Here is a 26234-nt window from a genome sequence, read left to right on the forward strand (position 1 = left end):
GAAGTACATGTTTAGCATACATAAAGCCATAGGTTTGATCCCTAATACTAAAACAGTTATTATTGCTCTATGTGTGTGTTTGCACGCGTGCACACACGCATGTGTGTCTATATGTCTGTGCATGTGTGTATCTGTGAGTCTATGTCTATGTGTGTTTGTGTGTCTATGTGCATGTGTGCATATCTATGTTTGTAATGTATCAGTGTGTGAGTCTTTGTGTATGTGTGCGTCTGTGTACCTATGTATATATCTGAGTGTGTCTGTGTCTGTGTGTGTCTATGTGTGTTTATCTGTGTGTGTATCTGTGTGTGTATCTATGTGTGTGAGTCTCTATGCATGTGAGTCTATGGTGTGTTTGTCTGTGTATGTATGTGTCTGTGTGTGTATGTGCCTCTGTGTGTGTATATGTGTGTCTCTGTGTGTATGTGTCTGTGTGTCTCTATGTGTCTGTGTGTCTGCCTTACCAGTAAAGAATGACAGTAGAGGTTGTGTTAGTCCTGAGACTGATGTTAACTCTGACCAGAGGCTACAGACTGTTGGGAGCCAACTTTTAGCAGAAAGCGGCTATCAGCTTTGCAACCATCTCGAGCCATATACCCTGACATGATACTTGGTTTTCAACAGCTTACAACAGCTGAGCACACTCTGATAAACATCTTGTTTATCCCACATATCTTGTTTTGCTGTTTAGTGCCCCCAGCTGCAAGGCACACGTGGTATCCACGCCTGCAAGGCACGTGGTATCCACGCGCCTACAAGGCACACGACAAAGTGTATAAATACCCTGGACTTCCCTTTAGAGAGAGAGACAATAAGAGAAAAGGGACAAAAAGAGAGAGACAATAAGAGAGACAATAAACGAAAGAAATGGGACTTGATTACACACCCTGTCTTGTCTCCATTCTTCACATCTCTTGCTAGGCCCTGACCCGTGGACTGGAGCAACAGAGCAGTTCGCAACATTTTGGCCCCAAAGCACGGAGCAGAACAGTCTGCAACACAGTAGCTGTCAAGCCGGGCAGTACGGGCCTCAACATTTTGGCGCCTGACGTGGGGCTCCAGTAAGCGGGATACAGTGAAGGACACCTCGGGAATTGAAAGCAGCCATCCTCACTCCTGCGCTGGAGAACCAGTCAACTGACAGAGCTGGCTTGGCAGCGGTGCTCAACTCGAGACAGGAAGAACAAGAGACCCAGTGAGAGACGTTACTGGAAGAAGGGTCTGCCGAGAATTCAAAAGTGAAACAAAGGTGATTGCAGTGAGACCAGTAGGTCATAGTAACGAAAATGGGGCAAGAAATAAGTGAGCAGAAACAGATAAATAGATGAAAAAGGCTTTAAAGATGCGAGGAGTAAATTGCAGGCTGCTCTGAGTCAAGGGAGCCAAACAGATAAATAGATAAATAGAAGGCTGCTCTAGGCAGAGAGCTGAACAGAAAGATAGTGTTAATCAGTTGTATTAGATTGATTTAACTTTCAAAATGGGTGTGACTCTGAGTTGTGTAGTTATATTTTTCCTCTGGATAAAAAGTCAATGTAAAGGCTTTTCTGGTTACTGGCTCAAGGAAAGGCTGATTTGGGGAAAAAGGTTTTTCTATGTGTTTTCTGAAGAGGTCATTAAGGTAGTAGTTATATCTTCCAGAATTATATGGATCAGATATGACAGAGGTAGGCCTCCAGAAGACTAAATTCCAAAGAATCAAAATAATTATCTTGATACTAAAATTTGTTTTGAGATCTGTATATTACAGAATACACAGCCTTGGTGAATGAATCTTCTTGCCACCTACATGTCCACTGATGTCCTGGACTTCCAGCTTGATGCAGTGAAGACTCTGACATCAGAGGCTTATCAATTTACCCTTCCCCTCATCCCTCTTCTAATATCTCAACACCCATATTCAGCTTGAAGAAGTTAATGAAGAGTCGGCACCCCAATTCCTTGGACTTGGGGACTGAGGTGGTTAATATTAGGCTGTCCTTCTGGGGAGAAGTGGTGGTTTTATTGGAACAGGGAGGAAGACCTTAAATTGATTACACAGACATAATCTATTGGTAGAAATCTATATAATTGTTACTAAGCTGATGCAAATTCAAGGACTTCATGGGTATAATTTCTTCTATTGAAAATGTGCGGGTGCAAGGCTTAGACCTTTTACTTCTCCAACAGGGGAATCATGTGTTGCCCTTAAAAAAGAGTGTTGCTTTTTATACCAACTATTTAGGCATTAAGTCTCTTATCTCTCGGGTTCATGCCATTCAACAGGCTGATGGCTTTTGTACAACAACAGATAGACGCTATTCAAAACAAACCCATACAGGTCCATTATTACAGGCTGAAAGTAGGTGACTCTGAAACCTCTGTCATAAAGACTGATGAGGATTAACCCTTAACTTACGTGCTAAGCCAGATAGTCAATGACGGGTAAGAGAATACCTCAAGACCCTTGCCCCTAACACTGGGAGGCCTCACCATCTTAAGAGCTCAACCAAATGGCTGAGTATTTAAAGACTGGAAAGTGAGGCTGGGGTCATTTGTTCCGACTAAGGTAGACACGGTTTCTGTAAGTTTTCCCAGCCTTCCCTTTTGAAAAAAATTTTAAAAGGGGGACCTATTGGGAGCCAACTTGTAGCAGAAAGCGGCTATCAGCTTTGCAACCATCTCGAGCCATATACCCTGACGTGAGACTTGGTTTTCAACAGCCTACAACAGCTGAGCACACTCTGATAAATATCTTGTTTATCCCACATATCTTGTTTTGCTGTTTAGTGGCCCCAGCTTCAAGGCGCAAGTGCTATCCACGCCTGCAAGACGCATGGTGCACATGCTATCCACGTCAAACATGCCTGTAAGGCATACGTCATATCCACACCTGCAAGGCATGTGGTATCCACGCGCCTACAAGGCACATGACAAAGTGTATAAATACCCTGGACTTCCCTTCAGAAAGAGAGATGATAAGAGACAATATGAGAGACAATAGAAAAGGGAGACATGAAGAGAGACAATAAACGAGAAACTGGACTTGATCACACACCCTGTCTTGTCTCCATTCTTCGAGTCTCTTGCTAGGCCCTGACTCGAGGACCGGAGCAGCAGAGAGTGGGCCGCAACATTTTGGCCCCAAAGCGTGGGGCAGAATGGTCTGCAACACAGTGGCCGCCAAGCCGGGCAGTACGGTCGCAACAACAGACCAGGCCTATCCCATTGGGTTTAGAACGTGGTAGCAATGGCTTCAGTTCCTGGCATGAATTAAGACTGTTTTAAAGACACTCTTGCTTTAAAAGCACCACTGCACAAAACAGCACCTTCTGAGGGGGTTCTTTCAAACTGCACAGCAGCCTCAAAAGGCCCGGGAACACTGCCTAGTTGGTCTTCGGCATTCACAAGAGGAACAGATTAAGCAACTATTCCCTCGGAGGCAAGACAGGGAAGGATTCAGACATGTGTGGCTGGCTTGACCCTCCCTGAAGATCTCATCCCCAGATGCCTGGCCAAGCTACTGGCACCACTGGCACGGCTGCCTCACCAGGGAGCTTCCACAGGACAGATATCAAGTGGCAGGATCTCGCCAGCTAGCCAGCCTAGGGGCAAATAGGTCTACAAGCCCCTCAGCCCATTGTTGGCCCAGCCCGGGTGTGTTTCTTTCCAAATTTGTAACTATTTTCTTCCTATCTTCATCAACAAACATTTAATGAGGTCTCCTATGGGTGTGGCTCTTCTGAGAAGGATCCAACCCCCTCTCCCCCATAGCTAGTCAGGGTGCTGTCTGACAGCCTGGAGGGACGTTCACCTTCTGCCGTTGACTCCCTTGCCACTTCTCTGAAAGTTAACCAAGGCTTTCACCGTAAGCTAAACAACTCTACCTTTCCAGTCTTCTTCCTTCTTCCAGCCATGGGCCAGAGTCAAACTCAGCACATTAGACTAGTGAGCACCTGGACCTAAAGGAGAAAGGCCCTTTAGCCCAGATTCACTGTCCACCTTCCCTGACTAGAGTCCCCGCTCCCTTCCCCCACACACAGACAGAGGTGGGCCGACCCAACTCTTCTGATGGGCACAGCACCTCCAGAGCCAGCTGCAGTGTAGGTGCCAGTCCCCCCAGGACTGAAGCCAATTCTGTGACTACCTTTCTTGACATGTGTACCCTGCAATTAATGCTTCCCAAAGCCAGTAAGCCTAAAAAAAAATTCGCTGGGGAGAAAACAATATAGAAGACCCATCAGCCCTAGCATATGCACAGGGTTCTTCTGCATGTCAACATGTGAGCTCCTTAGACAGAAAGGTCGTCCCAGCTGACCTGTCCCACACTGCAGTGTTCTAGTCAAGAGACGGTATGGGGTGCCCACAAGTTCATCCAGCCCTGGGCATGGTGGCAGGAAGGCCTGCCTCCCCAATTCTTAACTCTCTCTCGGCTACATCTATATTGCAGAGGTGTTACCTGAGGCTGTCTCCTTTAAAAGATGGTCCCCATGGCTCAAGGAATAGTCCAGTGAGCATCCTCAGGGAAGAATAATCCCTTTCTGCTAGGATGTGAACAACTGTGACTCAGGTGGATAACCAGCAAGTGGGATGGAGGGTTGACATTGGTTACCGATGTTCTATGCCCAATTTGGTGTAATGATGAAAACCCCAGCTCTGCCAAGGCAGTCCCTCTCATCTGAGCTCTACACAGAGGGTGCTGGCTGCATCTGCACCAACTCCTACCCTACTTGGCCTACTGTCATCACAGCCCACTCCTGGGGTACCACTTAGTGTTATAGGACCATCCTGGCAGGAAACTGGAGAGCTAGATAAAACAGAGAGTTGGTAGCCACAAGCAGAAAAGGTTGAAATGCACCTAACCTTAACCTAACTACAGCTCTCTTTTTGCTCAGAGCACCTATCCCAAGAGTTTTTCAGTGCTTGAGGATCTGGAGTGTTTAGTAATTATCGGCTGTCTCCTTCCTTGATACCAAGGACCCAGAGCATACTGAAGCTAGATCACTCCTCACAGCCACGAAGATCCAGTAATGGGAGGTGGAGAAGGGGAGGAATGAGGTTGCAACCAGGAAGTTAGGTATCAGAGAGAGCCTCCTGGATCTTCTTGTACAGGAAACTGATTTCCCATTTGCTTCAAACTACCAAATGCCCAATACAGCAGGCTGAGGACCTCCACCCAGATTTTCCTGGCCAAAGTATGGCTGAGGCTTTTTGGCCCTGCCCAGAATGCCAGATTGTTCAAAGGACTGCAGAGTCAGCTCTACACATGCCCACCAGCACTTAGCATTGGTATGTATGGAGCCAATAAGCTGGTCAGGCACCATCAATGCTACCACAGAAGCATGACACTGTGTCCCTAACTCACCCAGCTGCACTAGGCCACATCCCCTCCCAAATTACAGTCTTCGCCAAGTCCCCTTGCTGAGCTATCTCAGCCTGCCAAGAGTTTATGCCTGGGGTGCAGAATGCTTTCACGTTGAACCTCCTGGCTGCAGAACATTTCTTTTCCAAAAGATGCTGCCAGGGAGCTGGGAGAAAAGAAAACCAAATGCAAAGGCCCACTCTGCCTTTGTTCTTCTTTGAAGAATGCACACAGGCCAGAAGGATGACAGGCAAGCAGGCAAGAGAGTGGGCTGTGCTCTGGGAGTGTGCCCCACCTGGGGCCAGCCGTGCCCCAGGGAGAGGTGAGTTTGATAAACGGTCAGAGCCAGGCAGAGCTTCACCACCACAGCTCCAAGAGAGCAACCTCAAAACTGAGAGTGGGATTCATTAGTGCCCTGCTGCTGACTCTTCCCTGCTCCCTCCAGCCTCCCAGCCACAGATGACATTTCGCAGTGAGAGAAGAGCTACCGAGCGAGGCAAGGAACGAGAAAACTATAAAAAACGAACACCTTGTGGGAAGTCAAAATGTCAAGTCCACAGTGAGTTGCCTGAGAATTTTGGGAAAGTGAAATCTGTGAGTCGGAAGGGCTGGGTCCTCTTCCTCCACAGCTGGGGTTACTAGGAGATAAGGAGAAAGCCCGGAGTCTATGACAGATTTCTTGAACAAAGGAATAGATGAAATCCCAGCAGACCTGGACCTGGCGTGCCCATCTGGCTTTGTTAAAGGCCTGTCACCCAGACTGACAGTTTTCAAAGAGACAATAAAAAACAGCAGCAGTATCTAGAAGCCAAGCTCTTGGCTACTTTCAAAGGGCAAACAGGATGAAGGAGATGGGGGGAGGCCATCTTAGGAGCCTGAGGGCAACAGATACTATCTATTACAAAATCCAGGACTCTGTTAGACAAGCTGCTCACCCCAACGCCACACACACAGAACACCAAATCTACCCAAGGCAGTGCCCGGAGGCAGCACGGCAACAGAATCCCCTTCTTACCAATGACCCTACTTGACTCACCTAGGATGAACAGTAAGCTGGGGAGAGAAGGGAGCTGTTCCAGTGCCCAGCAGTCTGTGGGGTCTGATCCTTGGTCTGTATCCAGAGAATTGTGCACCCATGTCGTTCCGCCCCTGGGCACACAACCCTGAATGTGGCCTGGTCAGTCCTGTCACAAAGAAACATAACCTCTTTCCTACCCTAGAACAGTGACTTTACAGCAGTGGCTAGCGGAGCCTTCCCTTTTCCAGCAGCAGGTGACGGGGCTTTGCCCTTACCAGCCCTTGCCACCAGTAGATGACCGTATCTCGCCTTTACCAGCAGTACATGGATTTTGTGTTGGGAGCATTCAGAATCCAGATCTCAATGAAACTTAAAAGATTTCAATTGAAAGACTACTAGCTTCCCTCGTAGTGACAAAGCATAGCAGAGAGGACCACCTGAGAGCCAGAGTCAGCCACCTCACATGTGACCCAGGCTCTCCTGGACCCTCCAGGGTCTGATGAATCATTGATGAGATGTTACCATGTTAAAGCTTGGGCATGAGCAGCCGAGCTCAGAACACAGAGCCAACCCACAGCAAAGGGAACAGACGGACAGTAGTTACATGAACCCACTGAATCTTGGAGCCAGCTACTCTGCTGCTTCGAAAAATGACACAAAAGCCATTCAGCGAGTCTGCACAGCCACTGAGAGGAATGGGGTCATCCTGGTGTGGAAAGACGGCTGAAGAATGAATGAGCCAGTCAACCTGTGGACAGAGAAGATGGGCAGGGCGATGGCCGGATGCCAGCTGGGCCATAAAATATCTGGAAAGTGTTACAAAGATGGCTCAGTGGGCAACCGTACTCGCTCCCAAGCCTAAAACCCTAAGATTCATCCCAGAACTCACATGGGAGGAGAAACTCACTCCCACAAAGTTGCCCTCTGAACCTCAGACATGCACCCTCTGACACACATGTACACAATAAATAAACAAACTGGAAAAGGAAAAAAAAAAACTTTTTATCTGGAAACAGCACAAGCCAAAGGATTAATGGCCGGTACCTCTGAAGGGCAGAAGTGGGGGACATTGCCCATTTCTATAATTGATGTAATATCTGAATATTTGTTTTATGTCTGCAACAACAGGAGGAGGAGGAGGAGGAGGAGGAAGCAAGCAGCAGCCACTGCTGTCTTTGAAAGTCTTTGAAACTTCATCTTGGTTTCTGCTCTAAGCTTGTGTCTTCTGAAGCACCCGTTTCTCATTCCCCATTCTTTGCTTCCCAGTGCCAGTCTTCCCAAACCCAAGCTACTTGAGGCACCTCAAGTAAGGGCCCCACCCTCCTGGCCAGCCAGCTCCTCCTTCTCTATGCAAACAGCACTTGTCTCCACCAACCTCCACCTTGCCAACCCCCACTGCAAGCACACAGAGGGGAGCCCCTTTCCTGCATCCACCCAATCCCAGCCTTCCCTCGGGGCCAGGCCCCACCTCCCCACACAGATCTTCATCCCTTGATGGACTGCCTTGTATTATTCTCCCTACACTGAGGTACAAGGCTGATTTTGGTTTGTTTGTTTGTTTCCAGACACAGGCTGACTGGCCATACCGTCCCCAGATTCTCCAACACTAGAGAACAACAGGTCCAAGATGGGCAATCCCAACCCTGCTTGTCTCTGCCCCTCATGACCTGGGCACTTCCTCCTCCTCCATTCCCAACCATCCTCAGCAGCAAACCAGTGAGACCCAGTGAAAATCCACTATTTATTTAGTGATTCGTGTCACAGTTTATGTTGTAAGCGCTCTGCCTCACCACCCAACAGATCCACATTTGCATGCACAAATTCATGTGTACATTCATACATACAAACATACATAATGGCTACACAGGTCCACACACTGGCTGCAAACTTAATTGCCTTCCTAGGGGACCCAACAGCTCTTCTTCACTCAGGTCCCTGAAATCTCCGTGTCCAATTTCTAAACAAAGCTGTTTAGACTCTCCCAGGATTAAGACAAGTGGAAAATTGCAAGCCCAGACCTCAACCTCATTTTCTCTAAAACAAAACATGTCACTCTGCGTGTGCACACACCAGAAAACACACACTCCACTCAAGCCCAGCCAGACACCCTGCCGCTCATAGCGCCCTCCCATAGGTTGTGGCCCAGTGGAGGCTAGGGGCTTGCTGAGACAAGATCTGCTCTTCTATCCTTGGCACCTCCACCCTTAGGCTGGTTGAAGTGTTTGGGCACACCACTCCATGGCAGCTTAACCAGAGCAGAGGAAGTAGGCGGGGTTCCCAGCACTATGCCTACTGAAGAGAGACCCGGGTACACACTGATCTACTGAGAGGCTGCAGCTGGGCTTCTCAGCTGAGTCCCAAAACACCACCACATGGGTCTGTCTGTGCAGACCCACATGGGCACAATGAGCCATGCACAAACATACTAACACACATGTGCATGGTCAGACCCTGTTACAAGCGAACTCCGAACTTAACCTCTGACCAAGATCACTCCCCTCCTCCAGAGGCTCTCTCCTTGACCTTGAACCAACAATACTCCCGTCATTACGCATATTATGTGTGCTGCCAGCAACATATGTTTATGGACTCCACGAGAGGAGAAATGCACCCACAACACAGACCACTTATCCACCAGAGCTCTAGAAGGGTAAGGGAAGGTGTGTGTGTGTGTGTGTGTGTGTCTGTGTGTGTGTGTGTGTCTGTGTGTGTGTGTTTCAGTTTTTCTTTTTAATCTAAGAAACTGCCAGTTTTCTTTCTATGGTTTTTGTTTCTGTTTCATTTTTTGAGGCAAGGTCTCCTTATGTACTTTGGCTGGCCTGGAACTTGCTATACCCTTGAACTCACAGAGCGATGATCCATCTACCTCTGCCTCAATTTAAGGCATTTAAAGGTGTGTGTCATCACACCCAGCTTGGGAGTTGCCATTTTTTTCAAATCTGCACAAAGTTGTTCTAAGTTATCAAACCAAAACCAAAGAAAATACTGCCCAGAGACCGTGGGCCCTTCAGAGATCCTGCATGGACAGTCAGGTCTCCCCCAACAAGTCAAGTTGGCCCAGAAACATCGCGGGGCTTCCTGAGTTGTCAAGGTCTCCTGGCTATGTTCTACCTGCTTCACCCACAAGACCAAACGGTTTAGCAAATAGTGGTTCCTGAGAGCAGAGACAGTCACAAGGTTCAGAAAGTCACTTCCAGATACCCCACTGCAAGAGGGGAAACAGGATGGAAGGGTGTGGCAAAGTCAGAGCACACACAGTATGAACCAAGGGATATGTCAGAAAAAGCAAAATGCTACATTTGGCCCCAAAGTACAAACTGAGCTCTCAGGATGTGAGGCTCACTTGGCCAAAAGATGCTCCTGCATGCCCTTCCCATTCTCACAGCCCAGACCAGTTCTGCCTGGCTTTTTGGTTTGTGTTGGTTTAGAAGCCAAAGTGCTCGGGAGGCTGGTGGTGTTCTCACCTCACTTGGCTTCCACAGAAGCTGAAGCTGTAAGGCTTAAGGTTGCAGCCAGCAGGGGCCTCTGTTGCAGCCAGGCTACAAATAAAGGCTGCTGATCAGAAGCTGGTGTGTGACCAGGTAGAGAGCACTCCTGGTACATGTGAGGCCCCGGGTCTCATTCCCAGAGCAGATATAAAAAAAAAAAAAAAAAAAAAAAAAAAAAAAAAAAGCAGTTCAGCGTAAGTGGAGGGGAGCCAACATATAAGGTCCATGAGAAGGGAAGGGAAGCAGCTTGACAGGCCAGAAGGGAGGCTGTGGGACAGGCCACCTCCAGACAGGCAGCCATCTCTCTAAACAATCCCTGTCCTCCATCAGAAATCAAAGCCGAGGTTATTCATTAACTTTTGTCCCTCCCTCCTCCACCTGCCTTTAGGCCAGCAGCAAAGAGAGCTTTAGAGGAGAGGAATTAGGAAGGACCTGGTCTGGAAGGGAACTCCAGTCAGGGTTCACCTTGAAAACTACCTGGGCAGGAACTAAAGGGACCTAGTACCCAGTCCCCAGCCCGAAGAAAGCAATGACTCTACAAAGGTCACCTGCAATGAAAGGCAGGAGCCAGAATCTGACCCCTCCACCAAGTTGGACATCATTCTAGACTCTCACAAGCATGACACAAAATGGCAAAACGGAAGCCCCAGAAGCCTCAGCCCATCAGTCAGGACAAACTTCCTGTCTGCTAAGCCCTTCATGGAGTCTCTCTCACTCAGGGTGTCCACACAGATGTGCAGGAGGAAGCCCAAGTCACCTGGCTGGGAAAGGCATGATGTCAGGAGCTGTCTGTCTGCCCAGGGTGACTCAGGCCTCCTGGGAAGCTCTCTTGCACATGCAGCCTGTGAGGCCCAACAGGAACACAGATAACAGGGTCTGGGATGGGGCTGTGCCCAGGAAAACCATCCTTTGTCCCCTAGGCCTTAAAAGCAGGTACCCACACAGATGCAGGCCCAAAGAACAAGGGGAAAGACTTAAAAATAGGAGCACACACCTTTAACCACAACACTCGGATAGCAGAGGCTGGTGGATCTCTATTAGTTCAAGGCCAGCCAGGTCTACATAGTGAGTTTCAGGACAGCCAGAGCTAACCTACTCTGCTCCCAAAAACATGACAGATCCTGTTTTTGGTGTGAGTCCTTACAGAGAGTCCTGCAGGAGATTCCCAGGGGCTGATAAGAAATTGCCTAGGTAGGCAGAAAGCAAGGCAGAGAGAGTACCTGGGCTGGTCCCTGTTCCATAGCCTACAAGAAACAGAACTTCAGCCTTAGCCACTGTTCCCATAAAATACTACCTCTTGGGACTGTTATGAATGTTAACCTATGTTAACCTCCTATGTTAAAATGAGATTTAAGCCATGTTAAACAGAACCATATTATATTCGTGGTGGATACATGTAAAAAGCCAAAACCTGGGGCTAAACACTGACAATCTAACGTCAATGTTGCAAAACCTGCCAGGACAAAGAGGCTCTTGGGCCACTCAACAGTCTTTGCCAGGACTCACAGGCAGGGGCTCTTTTGGCAGAAATAAGCCACCAGACATGCACCATCAAAGCCCTTACCCCTTCCTCCACCAACCACACTTCAGGGTTCACAGAAGGTAAGAGATTTACAAGTCGCCCAGCAGGGAGAAGCCACGGGATAAAACGCACATAAATTAGAACATAACATGGCCCAGGTCTGGAAGCAGCTCCCACAGGGAGCCTGAATCAGCATCATCCTGCTAGCAGCTTCTGGAAGGCAAGCTCAGCAGGGGCCCGAATGTAAGTGAGCTCTGGGAACAAAGACACTGCAAAAGCAGAATCCAGGGGCCTGGATAAGCAGGACTCCTAGAGCTGGACTGGCAGCACCAGGGTCTAGGAAGTTCCCATAGCTTCTTTCTAGCCTGCCTGCCTGTGGGAAGCCCCTCCAACCAGGCTCCCCAGCCTGGTGGGGAAGGCAGGAAGCTGGGAACTACTGGTTCCCCTGACTTCCTCCAAACCACCCTCTCCTGACCACAAAATCTAATTCTAAGTCAAGAGCACAAGAAAATCTCAGTCTCTCAATCCAGCCCCAGACCACGGGTACAGAACACCTCGACTTGGCACCTGTAATCCCAGCTTGTGTGAGACTAAGGCAGGAAGACTGTGAACTCAAGGCCTTAGTTGCATAGCAAGTTCTAGGCCAGTCTCAGGCAGCTACACAGTAAAACTCTGTCCTCGGAGGTAGTGGAGGTGGGGTGTCTAGGGAGATGGCTCGCAGGTAAAGAGTCCTTGCCAGGAAAGCCTTGGCAACCTGATTTCAGGCCCCAGAACTCAAGCAAAAAGTGAAGGCGGGACTTCCTGTCATCCCAGCTGGAAGGTCATTTCTCCTGTACAGCAGCAGACACAAGAGACATTGCCTCAAAACAAGGAAGAAGGAGAGAACTGACTTCCGAAGAGGTGTCTTCCAACCTCCATATCCATGCTGTGGCACGCACACGCACACGCACATGCACACGCACACACACACACACACACAAAGCAATAAATGTTCAAAGCTGACCTCAGACAGGCTGATAAGGAAAGGAGGAAGGTCTTAGCACGACACGGACCAGACTGACACTGACCTGGTTTCCTTGTATTTCTTGCAAGCAGCTTGGCCCTGGGACGCTCCTGCATGAAAACGAAAACTTAAATCATCGCTTTGCTGTGAAGCCACACCAGGGTAAATTCTGGGCAGCAATGGCCACTCTGTAGGGCAGCCGTCTCCTAGCCGCTCATTCAACAACTGGCAAAGGCCAGAAATGGTAAATGGGTTCCAGCTGTGGTGCCAACTCCACTTAGCTGGTGGTGGGTGCCTAAAGGATTATGAGCAAGACCCAAGCCCTAGCTCAGCAGGAAAGGCAGATGTAATTGATTAGTAATGTCTGCTCAAGGCAGTTTTGTAGGTAACACTATCCATGTCATATATTCGCCATCCCTGGGATAGAGTGTTAGACTACAGACTAAATCCAATGATTTAGTATCTACAATTTTCAGCAACATGTAAGAGTCTGTAACTTTCCTGAGGTGTAAGGTGTTGGTTTCCTTACACTGTAAGGCTGGTAGGAAGGCCCAACATGTAAGAGTCTGTAACTTTCCTGGGGTGTAAGGTGTTGGTTTCCTTACACTGTAAGGCTGGTAGAAAGGCCCTGTGCTGCTCCTGCATCCTCACACCCACAGCAACTCAAGTGGAGCAGTTACAACTTGCCAGGAAAGAGTCAACAAGAGAAAGAGAAACTGCAGCAGACACGACGGACAGTCAACTTGGGACACGAGAACAGACACAGGAAACATCTGACTCCCCACGGAAACATGACCCCGGAGAGGACTGGGCCGGTGTACAGATATTGCTGTGGGTGCAAAGTTGGGATTCCAGAAGACACAAGGATCATTTCTTGTGAATGTCAAGGAGTGACTGTGAGCCTGGTGCTCGCCTCTGAGCAGTGAGTACTATGGGGATATCACAGGCTATTAGAAGCCACATTCTAAAGATACTCAAAACTCGTCAGGAAAATGAAACCCACTGGAAACAGTCTAGTGATCAGACCCCATTCAGATCCAGTGCCAGCCTCCAGGCATGCTTCTTTCATGACCCAACGCTATCAATTCTTTCTAAGGTTATACATATTTTTACATATGTTGGGGTTTTTTTTATGAGAAGGTGTGTATGGTCTGTGTCTGTGTGTGTGTGTATGTGTGTGTGTGTGTGTGTGTGTGTGTCTCTATGTGTGTCTGTGTGTGTGCACACACAGAGGCCAGAAAAGGATACTGGATCCTCTGGAGCTGTCCGGCACCTGATGTGGGTACTGGTGCTAGAAACCAGAGAGAGATCCTCTGGAAGAGTAGCAAGCACTCAATATTAAGCCATCTCTCCAAGTTCCTGCCCAGCAATGGTAGGCAAGAAAGACAGAGAAAATCATGGGGACGTGAAGGGAGAGCAGCCCCTCACAATATTCTGATTAAAACCTCTCACAGCAGAGAAGCAAGAGTTCTGGGGCCAGTGACAAGTGCGTGAGGCCTTTCCCCCTTCCCAGATGTGTCTGCAAGTTTCTAGGAACCTGACCAGAACGCTCATTTGCAGGGAAAGGACACATACTAACTGAATTCCTTGTACAACTTTGGTGGCTCTTGATTTGATCTGATCGTATTATAATTCCATCCAAGGCTTCTCCAGTGCCACCCTATAACCTCACATCAAAACAGACAGAGGGCTAGGGAGATGGTTGAGGGGTAAGATCCTGACGACCTGAGTTCAGTCCCCAGGAACCCATGTGGCATAGGAGCGAATAAACTCTGCTAGCTGTCCTGTGACATCACACTCACAGAGACAAGCACATGCTCACATCCATACACATAAACAAAATACATAAATGTTTCAGTTTAACTCTTTCTCATTTAAAAGAGGATAATGGAAGGGTCTAGGCAAGCTTTTAAAATATAATTTGACAGCCATCAAAAGTGCACAAATGACTAACGCTAAGACAACTAACGGTGACACTATTCTGAAGAGCCCATGCCCACAATGTCCTCTGATAAGCAGTGGCTTTCTTTCTAAGCACCTCCCTCTCCGCTAACCCCTGTGTTTTCAGTCTATATTAAAATACCTTTCATAAAATCTCCAATGCTGCTTCACACTGCTTAGACCTGAAATTCTTTTCTGTGCTGAAACCACAACCCCTGGTTTGGCCTGAGTCAAGGTTCCTAAAAGATCAGGGAAACTCCTTCATCTGTTGAGGACAGCAGCCTGGAACTGGCTGGCTGTCTCCTCACCAGTGACCAACTTACAGTCCACTTTTGTTTTGGTGGGTTGTTTTGTTTTGTTTTTCTGTTTTTGTTTTTGTTTTTTGGTGAGGGTTGGTTTGGTTTATTTTTATTTTTATTTTTATTTTTATTTTATTTTTTCCAATAATAAGGATGGAACCTAGGGTCTCACACATGCTAGGTATGTGCTCAACCACTGAGCCACATCCCAGCCCCCACAAATGGTCTTGATCCTAAAGTCTCTCTGGGTCTTATCCTCTTTACCACTCCTGGCAGGTCCCGGCCCCTCACCATGGTTTACATCCATCAATAACTTCCTTGAGCCGAGACCTGCTTCTGTGACCCACATGCCAAAACCACAAGCATCCCAGGACCTCCCAAGGCTCACCAACCCATGCCTGACACAGCAGGCACTCCATTTCTCATGGATAGATAGACGGATGAAATTTATCCCCTGGCTGGACAACTAAAGCCACCTACAGTGTGGCTCATCCACCTGCCCAGTGTCTTCACTGGCCCTGCAGAGCTAGTCTCTCATCTGTCCTCAGGCTGCTCCTCCATCCTCCCATGAAACAGTCCCCTCTGAAGTTGGTGTCTCTCACCTCCTTCTGCCTGAAGTACACCTCCTCCATCATGGTTTCTGCAGAAACTTTGATTTCTCACAACATCTTGCTATCAGAAGGACTCACTAACTATGCTGTCCAGGGTTGGCCTCAAACTCTGGCTCCAAGCCATTCCCATCTCAGTCTCCCAAATACCTGGAACTATGGCACTCAGCCCCATCTCTCACTTTATACTTAAACTGTGATTTTTGTAAACCCCCTTCCTAACTTCTTGACTGAATCATATATCCAAAGAAGACAAGGACCTTTTTTTGATGTGTTTTTATTCTTTTTGACAGGGTCTCATTCAGTCCAAACTGGCCTCAAACTCAGGAGGTAGCTAAGGATGACCTTAAACTTCTGACCTTCCTGCTTCATCCTCAAAGTACTGGGAGTGTATGCATCATGCCTAGCAACTTTGATCATTTTTATTTATTTATATATCATCAGAACATAGCACAAAAATTTAATAAGGATGCCAGGCATAGTGGTAGATGCATGTCATCTCAGGACTCTGGACAAAGAGGTAGAAAGATCACAAGTTCAAGGCCATCCTGGACTATATAGCAAGACCCTGTCTCAAAGAAAATAAAAAAGACAAAAAGGAGAAGGAGGAGGAAGAAGAGGAGAAAGAAGAAGAAGAGGAGGAAGAAGAGGAGGGAGAGGAGGTGGTAGCAGTGGTGATGGTAGGGAGGTGATGAAATTCATCAAGGAATTACCTAGCAAAAGACAGGTAAAGACACAGGAATTCCAAAGCAAAGGTTCACTGAGGACGGTGCCTCAGAAAGGCCCCTGAAAAGAGCTACAAATGAATTATCTTGGAGGACAGAAAGATAGAAATCGGAAGGACACTCATGAAGGTGGAACAGAACAAACTCTGGGGCTAAAAAGAGATGATCAAAGCATGTCTGGAGGACCAGTCTGGCTGGACCTGTGGGTTCCTGGAAGCACAAGATTAGAAGACAAAGCGGCCTGGGGTGGAAGAGAAAAGGTGAGTGTACCTGGATTACATCCATTCCCTCTTAGTCAGCACAGATGATCACCTCAGTACTCATGGGCCTCAGTGAGAGAAGAGAAGCCTTGTCCTCATGTTCCCAGCATGTTGGTCTAGCCACTGATTAGGTTATAAATAACAGCCTCCACTCACTGCACACCTGCTGTGTATGAGGCCCTGAGCTACAAGCTTCTCTGCTCTGTGTCACAGCTCCTTCCCACAGCCCTGGAAACATTGTATTGTTACCCTCATTGTGTAAGCGGGAAGCCTAGGCCAACAAGGGTGAAAGCGCTTGCCCAAGGTCTTACCTCAATCCCTCCTTCACTTCCTGAGACCAGGTACACTGGGATCACAGAGCCAAGGAGGAGGGAGAACACCCTGTAAGCCAGCCTACACCACAGACACAACGCTGTGTACCAGCAAAGCAGGCTGCTTCTCCCAAATGCCTATGGAGAAGCCCAGAGTAAGCTTAAGGTATACACATACAGCAAGAGACTAGGACACTACACCCACACAGACAGCAGAAAGGCCGAGGGAAGCTGCCATACCCTTAAACCTTGTACTTAGGAGACAGAGGCAGACAGATCTCTGTGAGTTCAAGTCCAGCCTGGTTAACATAATAAGTTCAGGCCAGCCAGGACTACATAGTGAGAGACTCTATCTCAAATAAATAAATAAAATATGTGTGTGTGTGTGTGTGTGTGTGTGTGTGTGTATAATTTATATATATGTGTGTATATAGTATGTATATAATAGATATAATAAAAGATGAAGAACAATTGAGGAAGACCCTGTGTAGACCTCTAGGTTCTACCTACACATTCAAACACAAAGACATACTTATAATACACACACGACCTAAAATTTTATTTTTATATATGTGTGTGTGTTTGTGCGTGTGCACAAACACACAAAGAAAAGGGGAAGAAGAGAGGGAGAAGGCTCAGGAAAAAAAAATGCCATAATGGAGCATATTACTTTGTATGCTTAAAATAAATAATTTTAACGTATAAATTGACTGGGTGCTGAGGTCATGTTACGCGGTTAGTTTAGGTGCTGTTGGAAGAGGGTCTGCAGACTTTCAACCTGGTCCTGAGCAGGGATGGACAGAAACTTGCCCAAGGCTTCATGCGTGGCTGAAGGGAGGGAGCAGACAGGCTCAGGAAAGATGGAGATAGACAGGTGCACTAAGAAGCTTCCAGACCCAGCCCTACTTCTCTCTCAGTAAGTTTTGTAACATTAAAGACAATTTATTCTAGTGTCATCTCCCTAACCAATAAGGCGGGTAAAAGTGAGACCCCAAGGACATGTATAGATCATTAACAGTAAATCCAGCGTATGTGTGGCAAATGCATTTGGCTTACCATAAATTACCACATGAATACTAGTTATTAGTATTAATATTACATCTCAGTTCGCAGATTTCAAGAGCCCTGCCAAGCAGACCAAATAGAAGAAAAGGCACCGGCACTCCATTGGAAAGCATTCCCGTTGTTCCTGCCTTGTGCAAGTAGGTCTTCAATTAGAACCGAGTGACACTTGGAGTTGTATATATCTCAATGTCCTTCCCGCTCTCACTCCCCCTCCCCCAACTCTAGACTCCTCGGCCACACCAAGCACCAGGACCAGGCTCATACAGGAAGGGTTGATTGTCTGACTCCTGCCTGCATTCCTCAGCTAAATATAAATGATTTGCAAGTCCATTGTTCGAGGTGCTCCACAATCCCTCTCCTACCCCTCGCACCTGGAAAACACACACACACACACACACACACACACACACACACGCACACGCACAAGCACACGCACACGCACACGCACACGCACACGCACACGCCCTTCCCAGAGGCTGTTCTGACAGGTATGTAGGAATCAAAGCAAGAGTTCTTTGTGCTTTCCACTAGTCCAGGAAAGCTGCCTGGAGGAGGAAATGCCTGAGTCACCCCAGGGGACAAGGCAAATGCAGGTCAAAAAGGCAACTTTAGTTCTCTGAGCCAAGAAAGGTAAACTGCTGCATTCTTGCCCAAAGTGTGAAGAGGCAAGATCATTCCAGCTTTGAGGAGAGCTTACTACACCAACTGCCAACTTCTCCAGTCATCTGGAGAAAGATGCTGAACAGATCAGTATCCTTCATAATAGACAGAAGAGCCCCAAAACTCTGGTCCATGATGCACAGCTACAATTGCCGCTGTCACAAGCTGTTGCTTGTTTAGGCTTTTTTTTTTTTCCAACCACATGAAAGTTTTTTTAAAGGCCCAAACTTGAGCGCACAGATGGGCTACATCTCAGATCTAGGGGTGTGCCAAAGCCCTGTCACTCTGAGAGCCGCTCGGCCAGCAGTAGCCTCAGGAATAGCTGGGGGTTCAAGCGGGTCTGTAGACAGGCCCAGACTATGTTTGCGGCCCTGGGCGAACCGTCTCCAGCCCGTCTACAGAATCCCTGACGGTTCCGGAGGGGATCTCCCTTCCTGTGGCATCTAGGGTCTCCCATCCCTGGGCTGAGGCGTGAGGCGGCTGAGGTCCACCATCCTGCAGCCCCACATTCCAGAGACCTCGCTGACCCATAACAAGAGCCCGGGGGCGCGGTGACAAGCCCCTCACGTCCCGGCCCCTTCCCGCCCCTCCTCTGTCACCCCTCCCCCGACCCGCCCTCCTACCTCCCCCCACCCCCGAGAGTTCCGCCTCCCCGGGCGCCCCTAGACTCCCACCCAGCTGGAAATCCGATCGATCGAGGCCCGGCCCCGTCTGCCTAGCGCGTCGCGCCGAACCCTAGCAACTTCGCGCGCCCTGGAGCCCCGAGCCGCCGGCCCGCCCCGGCCGCACTCACCGCGCTTGGACTCGGTGTGGTGCCCCCGCTTCGCTCCCTCCCGCACCGCCGCGGCCAGCGGAAACAGGGGGCGGGGCCGGCAGACGGAGGGGGCGGAGCCTCACCGGGCGGCGGGGCGGGGGTCTGATTGCACGGGGGCGGGACCAGTAAGGGGAGGGGTGGGAGGGGCGGACAAAATGGGGACCAGCCACCCGAGCGGTGGGAGGACCCGGCTGCCGGACGCAAGGCAGGGACCGATTGAAAGAGGCGGAGGCCGCACCAGAGCCCCCTCCACTCGGGCTATGTGTCCCGCATGAGCTCTGGAGGGAGGACGGTGCCGCTTTCCTCTCGGGGTTCCAGAAGCCTCCTTCTGCACCCCGATTCCCGGCTCTCCTGTTCTCCCAAGGTAGCGATACGGCACCACTCGCCTGCGGCTATCTGAGGGGGCCGCGCCCTCCTAGGGCTGGACGGAGGGAGGGCAGGGCCTGAAAGGTGGAGCTCCTGGGCTGGGCGCTTACTCAAGCTACCCCAAGGCTGCCTAACCAGGGTCTCAGCTTTCCAGACCCTGCCTTCCACCGTCTTCTGGCCCTCACCATCCCTACCCAGCATCTAAGAAATTCTTGCCTGGTATTTCAGGAGGACTATTTGAGGTGTTGACAATGCGGGTGTGAGTTAGATAACTGCCCTGAGATACCCTGTTGGAGGAGCAGCTGCCTTCCCTTGAGCTAGAGGCTCCACGGGTTAGCAAAGGGCACTCAAGGCTAGGAGGGACGGAGCTGAAGCAGGAGATTCATCTCTGGCCTACCTTCCTGCTGGCATGAATTCATGTAAACACCTAAACTTGTTTCTGAAGTGGCCCCTAAAACTCTCACCTCTCTGTACTGTCCTCATACAGGCACTGAAATCTCAGCAGAAGAAAAAAATATTTTGAGACAGATCTCACTGTGTAGCTCTGGCTGGCCTGGAACTCACTATGTAGACCAGGCTGGCCAGGACCTCACTGAGTGGACCACCCATGCTAACCTCCAACTCACAGAGCTCCTCCTGCCTTTGCTTCCTCAGTGCAAGGATTAAAGACATCCCAGCATACCCAGCAGAAGACATCTTTTTCTTTCTTTGCTTTGCTTTGATCTTATCTGGCTGTGTTGCTCAAATGACCTCCTGAGGGGCTGGCCACCTGTGAGTGCAGGCCACCAAATCCAGCTTGAGACAAAGTGTTTAAATCACAAGGCTCTCCCCTGTATTCCACAGATACCTGGCAGTTTCCACTTCTCTCCTGGGCTACCTCACATAGTCTTGCTTGTTTCTGTTAGACTCAACCCATAATCCAGCCCCTGGAACTCTCATTTCCCACAGAGAGAAGCAGCCTCTCTTCCTTCAAAACCTCATTCACACCCAATCCTCAGCATGAAGTCTTGCCAGGCTGACCTCGCTGGCACTCCAATCACATGGGGTCAGTTCTGTCTACTTTGCAGAAAAGGGGGTACAAAGATGGACTCAGACAAAGCAGCCTGGTAAGATGCAAACTCCCAGTTTTAGAGCCACATGCATCTGCTCCTGCCTGCCTCTTCTAGGCGTTGGGCCTCTCACTAGGGAAAAGAGTCACCCCAATAACACTCCTCCAGGCTTAGGAGACGAGAGGATTGTCAAAGATAATGAAAATTGAGGTGAATGCTAATTTTCTCCTCCTCCTCTCACTCAAAAGGAACATGAGCAGATCTGAAATCTTGGAATTACAGAGAATCTTGAGATATCTCCCCTCAGTCATAACCCTGGCTTCCCACCCCGCTGTGACACACCCAGAGACAGAGAGAGCTGGGAACCTGCAGAGCTCATGGCTGCAGGAAAATGCTGTTGGAAAAGCTGGAGAAAAGGAATTATTCAGAACAAAAAAACCAAAGTGACCTATGACCTGTGTGATAAGCACACTCTGATCTCTGATCGTGTCCACTGAAAGGAAAACTCAAATAAACCTCATGGTGAAGCCAGAAGCTTTTGGAGAAAAAAACTCCAAAAAACGTGGGTACCAGGCTTCTGAAGAATTTCATTATGTTTCAGAAACACTAAAGCATAACCGTATATTGAGCTAGATACACACACAGGAAGCTCATCCAAGCTCTGGGGCACATTCCATTTACTCCTCTTGTCCTGGTGTGGCTTTTAATAATCCTGCTTTTGCTCTCAGGGTACCCTAATTTGCACAATCAATTATATGCCACTTTAACTATGACCACAGGCAATACTCGGAGCAGCTCCTTCCAGCCCCAAATGCCAGCGATATTTCTGGCCTTTCTGGGTCTCCCAGGGTTTCGCAAGATAGCAAGATGGTTTATCCCCTTGAAATTACCATGCCAAATCAAAAATGATAATAAACAAAAAAAAAGTACATTTCCAGCCAGCCACCCCAAGTCAAGGGACAGTGGCTGATGGATGGTGCCACCTCATGGGAAGAATTGGTCCTGCAAGGACACTGAGTTTTCTGTAGACTGTGACAGTTAATGTCTTGTGTGCCATCACTGTCTCTACAACAGCCCCTACCATCCCATCATTCTATAGAAAAGGAGACTGAGGCTCAGAAAGCCAGGGAATTCCTCCCAAGCCATTCAAATGACATCAGAGACTAATCTAGGAGGCTGAGGAGATGACTCAATTAATAAAATGTTTTACTAAGTATGAGGGCCTGAGCAAACTTAAAACCAAGGTGCACTGGGGATCCCTCAGTAAAGAGGAGCTCTGACAGGAGGATAGTGGGGACTCACTAGACAGTGGGGCAAGCTCCAGACCCTAACTCAACAAATAAGATGGAGAAGAATAGGAAAAGACACCAACATTGACCTCTGTCCAGCTCATGTCCATCACACACACACACACACACACACACACACACACACACTGGGATATAATCCCAGCTATTCTGCTTGGCCTACACATTTAACAGCTAATTCACCTAGTGTTTAATGGGGGTGTTTCCTGCCTTCCCTTATAGTTCCAATGGACCTCAGAGCCACAAGCATGTTAAGCAAATGCTGTGCCACTGGCCACAACCCCAGCCCTGGAGGTATCATTTTAAAGAAGCACCTGCCAGAGTAAAGGCTGATGCAGCCCTTTCCTAAGGCACCTACTTCCACAACATTCACTTGTGCTGTTAGGAGAGCAGTTACTGGTCACCGATGCCTGCCAGTTGCACCAAGACTTTAAACCTACATCCCCAGTTGTCAAGGTGAGGCAGACAAAAGTGACTCAAGACTATTCTGTTCTTCTAATCCATGTAGCTCGTCTACAGAGTGCATGTCCCCCAGAAGGACCCCTTTCTCTACAATATATTTTACATTGTAGATTCAGAGTGAGGTAGATGTGGCAGGACTGTGGGGGAGGGGAGAAGAGGCGCAATGGAACAAAAAGGCTTTGTTGGAGGAGAACTGTGTAGATCTCAGAAGTGGACCACGTGCTTAGCATCCACCAAGGCCTTTGATTCAATCCCCAATACAAACAAATACCTTTGCTCTTGAATTGCTAAATCTGGCAACTGTGCCCATTTTATTGACCGTAGATAAAGCAATTGCAGAACATTCATTAGCAGGAAGTCAGGGCTGCACAGCAACACCCCCTCTCACAAACAAAAGCAATGAACAACAACAACAACAACAACAAAAAACCAACAACAACAAAACCACACACTAAATCAAAGATTGGCAAACGTAAAGAGCCAGAGAGTAAACACTTCCGGCTCTGTAGTTACACATTCTCTGTCCCAACTGTACAACTCTCCACTCATGCAGAACTGCAACCATAATTGTACAAAAATAAATGAACACGACTGTGTTCTAATAAAACTTTATTTACAAAAAGTCACTGAACGTCAGTCTGCCAACTCCACCTCCAACTAGTGTCTTTTTCATATTGGGGTGTGCCAACACCTGCCAAGCCTCAGATGTATTGTGGGAGTGGGGAGTGTAAAACACAAGATTAGGCATTGAGCATAATGCCTATCCGCATGTATATACATGTATGTGACCATCAGCAATCCTGTTAGCGTGTATATGCATGTATGTGACCCAAAATGGGCCTGCACCCACTGAAGGAATGCCTCTCAAGTAGAGACAGGTTTAGAGTGAGTTTTGTAAGGTCTTGATTAGACCTGCCTGAAGAAAAGCAGAGTCTGTGTCTGGTATTGCTGTGGGTCGGCATGGACTGTGTAAAGACAGAATGATATTCTGTGAGGCACAACAAGAATCACAGAAGCCAAGGAAAGCAGAGCTCCCCTGCAGGAGACCTTCAGGTGAAGCAACGCTGTTGGCATTCTTCCTCCGTGTGCCACAGACCATGAAGAAGCCCATGGTACCTGTGAGTGGGAGGGGGGAATGGGGGAGATCATGCATGCGAACACTCACCAGCAGAGCATGTGGGTGGCAACTGTGAAATCCAAATGGTTGGTTGAAACCGATAAATACAATAGTGGTAGCCATATTAGCCATGTTTATCATCAGTTTTCTGACTGAGCAACTATAGAATATTGGTCTCTGCTCACTGAGGACAGCTACATGGTTTAAAAATCACACTTCAGATTCTACCCTGGAGAACATGTATTAAAAAAAAAAAAAAAAAAAAAAAAAAAAACCTGGTCCATTTAAATCATGGTGGTGGGACTGGAGAGATGGCCCAGTGCTTAAGAGCAGGAGGCTGCTCTTACAGAGGACCTGGGTTTGACTGCCAGCACTCTCGTGGCAGCTCATAACCCTCTATAACTCCAAGGCATCTGATGGCCTCTTCTGGTTTCTAGGGGTGCTGTACCCACATGGTACACAGTTGTGATTTCTAGCAAAGCACTCATACATATAAACTAAAACATGGTGGTACATGGGAGGCAGAGGTAGGTGAGTCTTTGAATTATAGGTAAGTCTGGTTGACAAAGGGAGTCCCAGGCCAGTTAGGACCACATAGTGACATCCTGTCTCAATAAACAAACAAACAGGAGCTGAAGAGATGGCTCAGAGGTCAAGATCCCTGTTCTTCCGGCCTCTGAGAACACTAGACATGCACAGGTTTTATAGACATACATGCAGGAAAAACACCCATACACGTAAAATAATGATAAAGATAATTTAAAGAGATAAAATAAGACCGTTAGCTGGGAATGATGGCCACCACTATAATCCTAGTACTTGGGAGTCAGGGACAGGTGGATCTCTGTAAGTTCAAAGCCAGCCAAGTCTACACAGTGAGTTCCAGGCCAGAAAGGACTACAGAGTAGAATCTCTAAAATAAAATAAAATAAAATAAAATAAAATAAAATAAGTGAATAAACAACACTAAACCCAAACATAAGCTTGCCATAGCACTGAAAAAGCCAATGATGGGGCGGGGTTGAGACACGACAAGGACATAGACTCTCATAAGCAGAGGAGCCTGCCTGCCCGGCTGAGGAGTTTGATGTGTATTTATGCTCTTTACTGAATAAATAGTCACTGAAGTGTTTCAAACAAGAGAGCAACATGAGCCTCAAGCCGCGTGTGGTGGCGCATGCCTGTAATCCCAGCACTTAAGGCTGAGGTAATCGGATCAAGCGTTATAGGCCATCATGGGTGACATTAGAAAGAGAGTGATGTGATGTGATTTGCATTTTGAACCTATGATTCTGGGTAGAGTAGAGAAGGGATTACAGGGGACACGGATTTTAAAAACGAACACAGGAGGCTTCAACAATAAAGCTAGAGCAGAGCTTGTCTCGGTTGGAGGTGGTGAAGAAGGAGCCATCCAGACAGACCTGAGAGGACTCCGAAGTGTGCAGTACAGATCCACAGTGGACATGAGAGATTGGGGAAAAGAAAGGTCAAGAGCTAAGTGTGGGGTGCAGGTGTGTGATCCCCAAGCCAAGAAGAGAGGCAAGAATGGGGGGACTCAGGTTTCCGACTAGTGTGGTGGGTCATTTGTTGAGGTGGGGCATCGGTGAGTTGAAAGAAGACAAGAAATAAGTGGAAGGTCAGTGGGAATTTTGGTGAAAGTCATTTCTTCAGTAAGATCAGGCAGAAATGGTGCTGGAGAGAGCGGAGAAGGGAGTGGGAGCTGGGGAAAGGGTGCGGGGAAACAGCTCCTTCAAGAAGATTGCTGGGGCAGAGAGATGGCTCAGTGGGTAAGGGCACTGGTTCTTCCAGAGGTCCTCAGTTCAATTCCCAGCAGCCACACTGTGACTCTTAAGCTTCTATAATTAGATCTGAAGTGCTCTTCTGTCATGCAGATACACAGAAAGACAGAATACTCATATGCATAAATAATGTTTATTTAAATGGTTCGTTCATAAACCAAATGAAGATTGACAAAAAGAAAAAAGGAAGGAAGAAGGGTTGAGAGAGGAGGGGAGAGGAAGAAGGAAAGAGAGAGGGAGAGGGAGAGAGAGAATTGCCTAAGTCAGGCATGATGGCACATACCTGTAGTCTCAGCTTCTTGAGGGAATTTGAAACTAACATAAGCAACAACAAAGTAAGATCCTGTCTCAAAAAAAAAAAAAAAAAAAAAAAAAAATGGAGGCATGGGCCTGGAGATTCCAGAAGAATCTTTTCCAGAAGAGCTGAGTTCAGATCCCAGCAACTGTGCTGGATGGCTAATAAATTCCTATAAATTCATTTCTAGGTGATCTGGTGCCCTCTTCTGGTACCAACCATACACATAATATACATACATACATATATATATACATACATACATACATACATACATACATACATACATACATGGGAAACACACACATAGACATATACACATACACATAAAAGTAAATAACTTAATTAATTTATTTATATTTTCTTCTCTTGTACATGACATCCAGACCACAGTTCCCCCACCACCACCAGTCTTCCTCCCACGTCTTTCTTCTCCCCCAGATCCACTTCTCCATTTCCCTTCAGAGAAGCACAGGCCTCCCAGGACTGTCAACCAAACATTGCATCACAAGTTACAATGGACTAGGCACATACTTCATATCAAGGTTGGATGAGGCAACCCAGTAGCAGGAAAAGGGTCCCAAAAGCAAGCATAGAGTCAGAGATAGCCCTGCTCCCATTGTTAGGAGTCCCCCGAGCACATCAACCTAGACCACTATAACATATGCAGAGGGCTAGGTCAGTCCCATACTGGCTCCCTGATTGTCATTTCAGTCTCCATTAGCCTCTCATGAGCCCTGGCTAGTTGATTCTGTGGGCTGTGTTTTTATGGTGTCCTTGCCCC

General features: G+C 48.0%; 1 protein-coding gene across 4 annotated transcripts in view; it reads right to left on the bottom strand.

The window, feature by feature from the left end:
• The window catches only part of Tspan9 (tetraspanin 9), a 188050-nt gene extending 168934 nt beyond the window's left edge, over positions 1–19116 (bottom strand). Inside the window, exons 1-2 of one of the 4 annotated variants that reach the window (XM_034512460.2) lie at positions 19035–19114; positions 12437–12482 (exon numbers count right to left, since the gene is read on the bottom strand). The gene's annotated coding sequence lies outside the window, so the exon portion shown is untranslated. Of the gene's footprint in view, positions 1–12436; positions 12483–19034 lie in introns of all 4 variants that reach the window. The other 3 variants (XM_076940616.1, XM_034512459.2, XM_034512461.2) reach the window with 3 other exon arrangements.
• Positions 19117–26234: the final 7118 nt, after the last annotated feature.

Source organism: Arvicanthis niloticus, chromosome 9, assembly GCF_011762505.2.
Source record: "Arvicanthis niloticus isolate mArvNil1 chromosome 9, mArvNil1.pat.X, whole genome shotgun sequence".
NCBI lineage: Eukaryota > Metazoa > Chordata > Mammalia > Rodentia > Muridae > Arvicanthis > Arvicanthis niloticus.